Below are 6,454 nucleotides of genomic sequence, written 5' to 3' on the forward strand. Positions count from 1 at the left end.
AGACGGAGAACACAATGCTTCAAAACAATGACGTTCGCATTGTTTCCTCTTCGAAGGCAAACAAAGATTCACCTTAGGCCCAATCAGGCCCTATGAGCATGTTGCTCGTGGCATGTTCCACCATGGAATTCACCATCTCCTCCAGTCTCTGATGCGATTTGAAACTCTCAGCGAGATCGGCGATTCTCCGATGACCATAAACCGAACCACCGGTGCAATCGGAGAACACGATTCTGACACTGCATGCTTTCTCTCTCTCTCTCTATCTTGTTGGATCAAGTGGCCTCGGAATAATTAAGAAGGGGGGTTGAATTAATTATTAATGAACCTTTACTAATTAAAAAACTATCCTTCTTAATGTTACTAGATTCAATTAGGCTTTTACTATAATGTTAAGAAAGTGAAGAACATAAATAGAAACTTAACCAAAAGTAAAAGCGATGATTAAAGTGCACAACATAAATTAAAGAGTGTAGGGAAGAAGAAGACAAACACAAGATTTTTATACTGGTTCGGCAACAACCCATGCCTATATCCAGTCCCCAAGCGACCTGCGGTCCTTGAGATTTCTTTTCAACCTTGTAAAATCCTTTACAAGCAAAGATCCACAAGGGATGTACCCTCCCTTGTTCTCTTTGAACAACCAAGTGGATGTACCCTCCACTTAAACTGATCCACAAGAGATGTACCCTCTCTTGTTCTCAGTCACAACAACCCATGTAGATGTACCCTCTACTTGTACCACAAAGGATGTACCCTCCAATGTGTTAAGACAAAGTTCTCAGGCGGTTAGTCCTTTGAAACTTTGTGAAGGGGAAACAAAAGATATCTTAGGCGGTTAGTCCTTTGAAATCTTTTGTTTAAGGGAAAGGGAATAATAAAAAGAATTCCCAGACTGTGTTGTTTTGAATTCTTTGACAAGGGAGAAGGGAGACACAAAAGAATTCAGGCGGTTAGTCCTTCGTTCTTCTAGAAAAGGGAGAAGAGAGACACAAAAAGAATTCAGGCGGTTAGTCCTTGGCGAATTCTTTTTGGCAAAGGGAGAAGAGAGACACAAAAGAATTCAGGCGGTTAGTCCTTCGTTCTTTTGGAAAAGGGAGAAGAGAGACACAAAAAGAATTTAGGCAGTTAGTCCTTGGCGAATTCTTTTTGGCAAAGGGAGAAGAGAATGAAAAAGATGAATATCACACTTTTGTTTTCTGTGAAAGAACAAGGTTTGGAAACCAGAAAACTTTGAAAGCTTTTGGCAAAGGAAGAAGAAGAAGAAGATATTCAAAAGTAAATTGGAAAAGTTATTTTTAAATGCAAGTCAAGGTCTTGCTTTTATAGACTCTTCATGTCTGGTCAAGAAAACCATTGGAAGAGTTATGACCTTGAGAAAAAACTGAAAACCATTGGAAGAGTTACATCTTTTTATTTTTATTCAAAACTTGTCACTGGTAATCGATTACCAAAACCATGTAAGCGATTACACAAAGCTTTTTATGAAAGGATATGACTCTTCACAATTGATTTTGAATTTCAACATTCAGATACACTGGTAATCGATTACCAATATCTTGTAATCGATTACACCATTTTGAAATCAATTGGAACGTTGCAAATTCAGTTAAAAACTTTTTGAAATCAAACTTTGCCACTGGTAATCGATTACAGGAAACTGGTAATTGATTACAAGAGAGTAAAAACTCTGGTAACTTAGAAAATTTGAGAAAAACTCTTTTGAAAAACAAAACTGTGCTATGTTTGTTTTTTGAAAAATATTTTCAATACTTCCCTTGTCAAGTCTTCTTGATTTCTTCTCTTGAATCTTGAATTCATCTTTTCTTGAATCTTGAAATCAAACTTCTCTTGATTCTTAAATCTTCTTGATTTCTTCTCATGAAACTTGAAATTAATCTTGATCTTGAACTTGTTGACTCAATCTTGAAATCATTCTTTGAGATTTTTGTCATCATCTTTATCATCATCAAAACTACTTGAATCAACTTGATTCATCATCATGAAGCTTGCTTCTACATCTCTCTCTCTCTCTAAAGAAATGAAGATTGATGTGAGAGTTTGGTGGATTCTGTTGTTGAGGGAAAGGTTTGGAATGGGGTTAGAATTCGAAGTTTGAAGTTGGAAAGACGAAAGAGGAGTATAAGCACTGAGCTTATGAGAAGGTGCCACGTGTCCGCTGAGGTGCGATTTGCGTTTTCAGAGGAGAGAAAATATCTAAAGATAAGGACGGTTCTTAAAAATCGTATTTGAAAAGCTGTTTTCAAGGCGGTTTTTAGAAAACCGGCGTTGAAAGGTTGCTGCATTTTTTACCAAGGCGGTTTTTTAAAACCGTCCTTGTTTTAGTGTCCTAAATTTACGCTTTTGCATTAGTGTATATGTCTCCTGCAATGGCACTAAATGAGCAAAAGGGCAAGGATGATATCCCAAAAAGTCAATATCAGAAAGGAGTGAAACACTTGTGTGAGAAAGGTCATCTTAATGCGGTGCCTAAGAAGTACATACTTCCTGTTTCCGAAAGACCCACCAAGAGTAGTGTGGAGCATTCAAATGTTGTGAAGCAAAATCTTCAATTACCCATCATTGATTTTTCCGAATTGCGTGGTTCAAATAGGCCCCAAGTCCTTCGATCCCTAGCCAATGCTTGTCAACACTATGGATTTTTCCAGGTAAGTCTTTGGTGCATGGACTGAAGACGGATTCTCCTTTGTTTGTTGTTCTAACTTTTTTAATGGATTTAAAATAGTATGTTTAATATTAAATATAAAATGTCTAACACATTCAATTAATGTTGCCTAAGTGCAGCTGGTAAATCATTGCATCTCGGAGGATGTTGTGAGGAGGATGATAGATGTGAATGGGAGGTTCTTCGATCTCCCTTTGGAGGAGAGAGCTAAGTACATGACAACTGATATGCGAGCACCGATTCGATGAGGGACCAGCTTCAGTCAAACCAAAGACTCCTGTGAGGGATTTCTTGAAACTCCTGTGCCATCCCTTACCAGATTTACTCCTCCATTGGCCTGCTTCACCAGTGGACATTCGGTGAGTAGTGGAGTACTATTACAAGCAAGTTACAATCGACTAGCTTAATTCATTAGATAGAATTATAACTATATTTAAATAATTAAAATCATTAATTTAACCACCCCTCCCCCCTCTCTAGTGGACAACTACATTTTATACTTAAGTGTTTTAGGAAAAAAAATATTTTTTTATTTGCTGATTAAAATCAAACTAAGAAATATAATAATTATTTTTTATTTTTTGTTGTGTTATTTATCTTTTATAATCATATCTCTTACGAATTAATCTTATTCTCATTTATTTCTCTAACAATTCCGTTGATATTGGTAATTATTGTCATTTTAAAAATTATAATTAAGAAGATAATTGAAAAAAAAGGATATTTTAAACTTTAAAATGACAGATAAATAAAAATGATTTTTTAAAATACTGATAAAAAAGAAAAATAATAATATTGTATGCTTTTAATAGCCAGTAGTTAAATTATCAAAATATACTTGAATTCTGTTATAAAAATATGGTCCAAAATTAAGCAACACTGTCATGCAAGTCTTGGCTTTGATATTTATGGTTTTCACTAATTATATAATTATAATTTTGAAAATAAAAATAAAAGAAATGATGCAATATATGGAGAGAAATAAAGAGAAAAAATATTGATAATAATGTTATTTTATTTACAACCTGTCATGCAAGTGCCTAGTTTGATATATATATATTTTTAATTTTTATTTAAAACCAGGAAAGTGGTGGCCACCAATGCAGAAGAAACCAAACATTTGTTCCTGGTGGTGATGGAAGCCATCCTAGAGAGCTTAGGAATTGTGGAAGCCAATCAAGAAGAGGATGACAATATTCTCAAAGAGTTTGAAAATGAGAGCCAAATGATGGTGGCCAGTTTCTACCCACCATGCCCTCAACCAGACCTTACCCTTGGGATGCCCCCTCACTCCGACTATGGCTTCCTCACACTTCTCCTACAAGACGAGGTAGAAGGCTTGCAAATCCAACACCAAGACAAATGGGTCACCGTTCAACCCATTCCAAATGCCTCCGTTGTCAATGTCGGTGATCACTTAGAGGTAACCCATAAATTCCCTTCATTTTCAAAAATATGGAAGATGCACACTCAATATAGTTACATGCACTTTATAACACAATTTTGTAAGCCTAACGGGTACACAAATATACATTATATACTATATTATATCTATACAAAAATATATCATTGAAATAGTTTATAAATATAATATTACAGTATGATAATTTCTATTCACTTCTTGTTCTTTGAATAAAATTCTTCTTTTGCCTTCTAAAAAAATATAGTATGATAAATTATTTAAAATTGTTGCTAATGAATTTTATAAGTATATAAATATTTTAGCATGATAAGAAAAATATATAATATATTATAACCAAACTGAATAACAATATAACATGATCACTTTGAAATTATTAAAAAAATAAATATCTTGTTTTCTTATCGGCATGATGAACAACTGGATAAATTGGGGGATAGCAATTAATTAATCATTAGTTATACCATGAAAAATAGTATTTTTATATTTTTACAATCTTTGTCTAATTGAGTTAATTAGTTAAGTTGAAGACCTGTATAAGATATGGTTAAGTTGAAAAATAGTACTTTTTGTTGAAGTGCATGAATTAATTTATAACAACATGAATAAATATCTTAATATATATTATTGTTTATCTCTCATGCATAATAAAATCTAAATGCAGCATAATAGTTAGAATAATTTATCTTTACTAATGCACCTTAATTAGTACTATTATTTTGTGTTTTTATTGTGTGATTATAGCGAGTGTGTACTATATCGTGATGAAAAGTGAGTGTGTGTACTGCATCTTTAGAAAGTAGAACTGAATATAACAAAGGTGAGATTGGCCGTTAATTAAAATAAAATAGTACTGGGAAATCAAGCTAAAAAAACATGACAAGTTGCAAAAATATCATATTTGTGGTTTGTATATATTGTGCTGATCATGATTTTATTTTATGGGTTGGAATTAATTAACAGATATATAGCAACGGAAAATACAAGAGCGTATTGCATACAATTGTGGTGAATGAAATTAAGAGTAGGGTGTCGGTGGCTTCGCTGCATAGCGTTTCTAAGATGGTTTTTATGTAGACTGTCTTAGAAAGTGAACATTCTAAGATGGATGTTAGCTAACGACTGTCTTAGAAAGTACCCTTTCTAAGACGGTTGTTAGCTAACAACCATCTTAGAATATATCCTTTTTAAGACTTTCTAAGATGGTCCCAGTTAACAACCGTCTTAGAAAGATACCTTTTCTAAGACGGTTGTTATTGATAATCGTCGTAAAAAGTTGGACTTTTCTATGACAGTTGTCTTATAACCGTCGTTTAAAGTCTCGAGTTTCCAGCGACGTTGGATATTAAAACGGTTTATGTGACATCTTGAAAATTTCTACCCGGAATTTTTGAAAACAATGTATTTTGAACGATTATATATATATATATATAAGTATTATTCAGTGTATATGCATATATGTTCTTGATAGAAGTAGGAATAGAGGGGGCAAGATACGCGGGTTAGGCTAACTAAGGAAGATAAGTCCATAACTGGGAAGTTACGGGTTAATTCTTAATTAATTAGTTTAAAAATCATCATTTTGCGTGCGACTTACAATTTAACGAAACCAACCTCTGAACCACGCTCGGGGTTTTATTCTGAGCGTTTTGATATATATATTGCCTACTTTCGAAAACTGGCCCCGACGGACGTAGAGAAACGCGAGGAACTGGAACCAGAGAAACGGCACGCAAACCGAGGCAGAATTTTAGCGTTTCAAAGGTCAGATTTTTCTCACTTTTGTGACTGAGTATGGGTCACAATCAAAAGAGGAAGTGGGCCCTTTTTGCTCCACTCAAATGGAGACATGTGACATAGTTTATAATAAAATAATAAGAAATGAGGAAAAAGCCTTTTGAAAATTAAAAAAAAAGCAACTCTCTCTCTCTCCTCACTCAGCCCCACATTTTTCTGAAGCCTTTTCCTCTCTCCCTCACGTTGCCTTTCTTTCTCCCTCATTCTCCATTGAAGCTCCAAACAAAGCTTCAACCTTTGGGGCCCATTTCTGCTCCAAATCGCGAAAGGAGGGCATTTTCGGAGTCGTGAAGTGCGTGTCTACGAGTGGGACTTCAAAATTTTAGGTTTGGGTGAACTTCTTTCTCCTTTGATTTTCGTGGGTATGGGGTTTTGGGAGATATGATGGGTAGTCTTGCTAGGTTTCTGCTTTATGATGATTATTTGTGAAGAAATTTGTTGAAAGCATGTTGAACTTGCCATGTTTGGATGAGTTAGGCTTACCCATTCAGTTTTAGGGCTTTTATGATGATGCTTGTGATGTTTATGTGCTGAAATTGCTTATGGAAAAC

At 34.6% G+C, this 6,454-nt stretch overlaps 1 pseudogene; it reads left to right on the top strand.

Moving 5' to 3' along the window:
• The first annotated feature begins 2,378 nt into the window (after window positions 1-2,378).
• Window positions 2,379-5,521, top strand: LOC114388945 (annotated as a pseudogene).
• Window positions 5,522-6,454: the final 933 nt, after the last annotated feature.

This window comes from Glycine soja, chromosome 16 (genome assembly GCF_004193775.1).
Source record: "Glycine soja cultivar W05 chromosome 16, ASM419377v2, whole genome shotgun sequence".
Classification (NCBI taxonomy): Eukaryota; Viridiplantae; Streptophyta; class Magnoliopsida; order Fabales; family Fabaceae; genus Glycine; species Glycine soja.